Genomic DNA, 6,000 nt, shown 5'->3' on the forward strand with positions numbered 1-6,000 from the left:
GAATTAAGTAGTTTAATTATTGATTTTCAGTGATGGTGAAGTCGTGCTGAATAAAGGTTTGGTTGAGGGTGCGACTGGCGTGGTTGGAAGGATATATTTTACCGCACAGGAATGACTGCCGCCATACAAGGGAGTATTTTTTCTAATAATATATTTCTAAAGGGCTACGAAATGTATCCCTAAAGGGCTGTCATGCCAGATCCCTCTCAAACAGCGCTGCCAGTAATATCAATTTGTCTTTGTGCTATTTCCAGTAGTTTTTTTGTGGAATTATTTTTTATTTGTAGCTAATATTTTCCACTTGTTATAGCTTAGATTAAAACGACATTTATTCTGCCGTGTGTTGTCCAATCATGCATATTCCGGACAACAAGCACGTAGTCGTGATGGACGCAAACGTGTTGATACTCGAAGGGGATGAGAACTAATGCGTTGTCGGATATGCCCCCATCACCTCATTTGGTATTTTCTAATCTTCTTTGTTACTCTCCGTTTTTTATTTTTAGCTTTGTTATTCTACGGTTCGCGTTTTTAGCGAATTTACTGACTTAGGCAAGCAAGAAGATAATTTTTCGGTAAAAGATACAAAGTCTACCAAAACAGTTAGAAGATTTAAAAAATCAAAAATTCATAAAACAAGTTCTACAGTTTGAATCTTTCATAAAGGGTGATTTTTTAAGAGCTTGAGAACTTTTTTAAACAATAAAACGCATAAAATTTGCAAAATCTCATCGGTTCTTTATTTTAAACGTTAGATTGGTACATGACATTTACTTTTTGAAGATAATTTCATTTAAATGTTGACCGCGGCTGCGTCTTAGGTGGTCCATTCGGAAAGTCCAATTTTGGGCAACTTTTTCGAGCATTTCGGCCGGAATAGCCCGAATTTCTTCGGAAATGTTGTCTTCCAAAGCTGGAATAGTTACTGGCTTATTTCTGTAGACTTTAGACTTGACGTAGCCCCACAAAAAATAGTCTAAAGGCGTCAAATCGCATGATCTTGGTGGCCAACTTACCGGTCCATTTCTTGAGATGAATTGTTCTCCGAAGTTTTCCCTCAAAATGGCCATAGAATCGCGAGCTGTGTGGCATGTAGCGCCATCTTGTTGAAACCACATGTCAACCAAGTTCAGTTCTTCCATTTTTGGCAACAAAAAGTTTGTTAGCATCGAACGATAGCGATCGCCATTCACTGTAACGTTGCGTCCAACAGCATCTTTGAAAAAATACGGTCCAATGATTCCACCAGCGTACAAACCACACCAAACAGTGCATTTTATTTATTTTCTTGGTAGCCGGCTACCCAGAGCAATAAACACATGATAACATTATTAAAACATTTACTAACAAAGTATCCTCTCCTGTGATGCATGTGGGAATGCAGAGGATTCCTCGGTTCCTAGTAGCAACATGCATCGAACTAACAGTCCTTCCCCTCCCAAGTAGATCTGCATTCGGACGTGGCCGGCGTCGGTATTGCACAGCATGCATGCATCAATATAGTTTGCACAGTGTGAAACAATGTGTTATTCCCAAACATGTTGCTTCAAAAAATCATTTTGCAATCTCCATTGGTCCAGATCAATAACGGAATAGCAACACACGGGCGGTCTCTAATGCTAATGCTGATGCTAATTTTTATTCAATTTTTGTTCAATTTTTGTTCAATTTTTGTTCAATTTTTGTTAAATTTTTGTTCAAGTTTAGTTCAATTTTTGTTGAATGTTTGTTCAATTTTTGTTCAATTTTTGTCCTATTTTTGTTCAATTTTTGTTCAATTTTTGTTCAATTTTTGTTCAATTTTTGTTCAATTTCTGTGCAATTTTTGTTCAATTTTTGTTCAATTTTTGTTCAATTATAGTTAAATTTTTGTTCAATTTTTGTTCCATTTTTGTTTAATTTTTGTTCAATTTTTGCTGAATTTTTGTTCAATTTTTGTTAAATTTTGTTAAATTTTTGTTAAATTTTTGTTTAAATTTTTGTTAAATTTTTGTTAAATTTTTGTTCAATTTTTATTTATTTTTTTCAATTTTTGTTAAATTTTTGTTCAATTTTTGTTCACTTTTTGTTCACTTTTTGTTCAATTTTTGTTCAATTTTTGTTCAATTTTTGTTCAATTTTTATTCAATTTTTGTTCAATGTTTGTTCAATGTTTGTTCAATGTTTGTTCAATGTTTGTTCAATGTTTGTTCAATGTTTGTTCAATGTTTGTTCAATTTTTGTTCAATTTTTGTTCAATTTTTGTTCAATTTTTGTTCAATTTTTGTTCAATTTTTGTTCAATTTTTGTTCAATTTTTGTTCGATTTTTGTTCAATTTTTGTTCAATTTTTGTTCAATTTTTGTTCAAGTTTAGTTCAATTTTTGTTGAATGTTTGTTCAATTTTTGTCCTATTTTTGTTCAATTTTTGTTCAATTTTTGTTCAATTTTTGTTCAATTTTTGTTCAATTTTTGTTCAATTTTTGTTCAATTTTTGTTCAATTTCTGTGCAATTTTTGTTCAATATTTGTTCAATTTTTGTTCAATTTTAGTTAAATTTTTGTTCAATTTTTGTTCCATTTTTGTTTAATTTTTGTTCAATTTTTGCTGAATTTTTGTTTTCAATTTTTGTTAAATTTTGTTAAATTTTTGTTAAATTTTTGTTTAAATTTTTGTTAAATTTTTGTTAAATTTTTGTTCAATTTTTATTTATTTTTTTCAATTTTTGTTAAATTTTTGTTCAATTTTTGTTCAATTTTTGTTCAATTTTTGTTCACTTTTTGTTCAATTTTTGTTCAATTTTTGTTCAATTTTTGTTCAATTTTTATTCAATGTTTGTTCAATGTTTGTTCAATGTTTGTTCAATGTTTGTTCAATGTTTGTTCAATTTTTGTTCAATTTTTTTTCAATTTTTGTTCAATTTTTGTTCAATTTTTGTTCAATTTTTGTTCAATTTTTGTTCAATTTTTGTTCAATTTTTGTTCAATTTTTGTTCAATTTTTGTTCAATTTTTGTGCAATTTTTGTTCGATTTTTGTTCAATTTTTGTTCAATTTTTGTTCAATTTTTGTTCAAGTTTAGTTCAATTTTTGTTGAATGTTTGTTCAATTTTTGTTCAATTTTTGTCCTATTTTTGTTCAATTTTTGTTCAATTTTTGTTCAATTTTTGTTCAATTTTTGTTCAATTTTTGTTCAATTTTTGTTCAATTTTTGTTCAATTTTTGTTCAATTTTTGTTCAATTTTTGTTCAATTTTTTTCAATTTTTGTTCAATTTTTGTTCAATTTTTGTTCAATTTTTGTTCAATTTTTGTTCAATTTTTGTTCAATTTTTGTTCAATTTTTGTTCAATTTTTGTTCAAGTTTAGTTCAATTTTTGTTGAATGTTTGTTCAATTTTTGTTCAATTTTTGTCCTATTTTTGTTCAATTTTTGTTCAATTTTTGTTCAATTTTTGTTCAATTTCTGGTGAATTTTTGTTCAATATTTGTTCAATTTTTGTTCAATTTTAGTTAAATTTTTGTTCAATTTTTGTTCCATTTTTGTTTATTTTTGTTCAATTTTTGCTGAATTTTTGTTAAATTTTTGTTAATTTTTTGTTAAATTTTTGTTAAATTTTTGTGAAATTTTTGTTCAATTTCTGTTTAATTTCTGTTTAATTTTTGTTCAATTTTTATTTATTTTTTTCAATTTTTGTTAAATTTTTGTTCAATTTTTGTTCAATTTTTGTTCAATTTTTGTTCAATTTTTGTTCACTTTTTGTTCAATTTTTGTTCAATTTTTGTTCAATTTTTGTTCAATTTTTGTTCAATTTTTGTTCAATTTTTGTTCAATTTTTGTTCAATTTTTGTTCAATTTGTGTTCAATTTTTTTTCAATTTTTGTTCAATTTTTGTTCAATTTTTGTTCAATTTTTGTTCAATTTTTGTTCAATTTTTGTTCAATTTTTGTTCAATTTTTGTTCAAATTTTGTTCAATTTGTGTTCAATTTTTTTTCAATTTTTTTCAATTTTTGTTTAATTTTTGTTCAATTTTTGTTCAATTTTTGTTCAATTTTTGTTCAATTTTTGTTCAATTTTTGTTTAATTTTTGTTCAATTTTTGTTCAATTTTTCTTCAATTTTTGTTTAATTTTTGTTCAATTTTTGTTCAATTCCTGTGCAATTTTCGTTCAATATTTGTTCAATTTTTGTTCAATTTTAGTTAAATTTTTGTTCAATTTTTGTTCAATTTTTGTTCAATTTTTGTTCAATTTTTGTTAAATTTTTGTTCAATTTTTGTTCAATTTTTGTTCAATTTTTGTTCAATTTGTGTTCAATTTTTTTTCAATTTTTTTCAATTTTTGTTTAATTTTTGTTCAATTTTTGTTCAATTTTTGTTCAATTTTTGTTCAATTTTTGTTCAATTTTTCTTCAATTTTTGTTTAATTTTTGTTCAATTTTTGTTCAGTTTTTGTTCAATTTATGTTCAATTTTTTTTCAATTTGTTCTCAATTTTTGTTCAATTTTTGTTTAATTTTGTTCAATTTTTGTTCTATTTTTTGTCAATTTTTGTAGAATTTAGGTGGAGTTTTGGAATTTAATTTTTGTTCAATTTTTGTTCAGTTTTTGTTCAATTTATGTTCAATTTTTGTTCAATTTGTTCTCAATTTTTGTACAATTTTTGTTCAATTTTTGTTTAATTTTGTTCAATTTTTGTTCAATTTTTGTTCAATTTTTGTTCAATTTTTGTTCAATTTTTGTTCAATTTTTGTTCAATTTTTGTTCAATTTTTGTTCAATTTTTGTTCAATTTTTGTTCAATTTTTGTTCAATCTTTGTTACATTTTTGGTTAATTTTTGTTCAATTTTTGTTCAATTTTTGCAGAATTTTTGTGTAATTTTGATTATTGGAATTTTCGTGAAATTTTTGTGGAATTTTAGTTCAAATTGTGTTCAATTTTTGTTCAATTTTTGTTCAATTTTTGTTCAATTTTTGTTCAATTTTTGTTCAATTTTTGTTCAATTTTTGTTCAATTTTTGTTCAAGTTTAGTTCAATTTTTGTTGAATGTTTGTTCAATTTTTGTTCAATTTTTGTCCTATTTTTGTTCAATTTTTGTTCAATTTTTGCAGAATTTTTGTGTAATTTTTGTTCAAGTTTTGCAGAATTTTTGTGTAATTTTGTTTGGTGGAATTTTTGTGGAATTTTCGTTTAAATTTTGTTCAATTTCGTTCAATTTTTGCAGACTTTTTGTGGAATTTTGGTGGAATTTTTATATAGTTTTTGTGAATTTTTTTGTAATTTTTGTGGAATTTTAGTTCAAATTTTGTTCAATTTTTGTTCAATTTTTGCAGAATTTTTGTGTAATTTTGATGGAATTTTTGTAAAATTTTTGTGGATTTTTTGTGGAATTTTTGTGGAATTTTTGGTTGAATTTTGGTTGAATTTTTGAGGAATTTTTGAATAGTTTTTGTGGATTTTTTTATAATTTTTGTGGAATTTTAGTTCAAATTTTGATTAATATTTGCTCAATTTTTGCTGTGTAATTTTGATGGAATTTTTGTGGAATTTTTGTGAAATTTTTGTGAAATTTTTGTGAAATTTTTGTGAAATTTTAGCTCAAATTTTGTTCAATTTTTGCTAAATTTTTGTGTAATTTTGGTGGAATTTTTGTTGAATATTTATATATTTTTTGTAGAGTTTTTCAATTTTTTGTGGAATTTTGGTTCAATATTTGTTCAATTTTTTATTAATTTTTGCAGAATTTTTTTGTTATTTTGGTGGAATTTTTTAAGGAATATTTATATAGTTTTTGTGGAGTTTTTTGGAATTTTTGTGGAATTTTAGTTCACATTTTGTTCAATTTTGGCAAAATTTTTGGTCGAATTTTGGTTGAATTTTTGAAGAATTTTTATATAGTTTCTGTGGATTTTTATGTAATTTTGTGGAATTTTTGTGGAATTTTAGTTCAAATTTTTTTCAATTTTTGTTAAATTTTTGCAGAGTTTTTGTGTAATTTTGGTGGAATTTTTGTGAAAATTTTGTTAAA

This window comes from Malaya genurostris, chromosome 2, assembly GCF_030247185.1.
Source record: "Malaya genurostris strain Urasoe2022 chromosome 2, Malgen_1.1, whole genome shotgun sequence".
In the NCBI taxonomy this organism is placed as follows: Eukaryota; Metazoa; Arthropoda; class Insecta; order Diptera; family Culicidae; genus Malaya; species Malaya genurostris.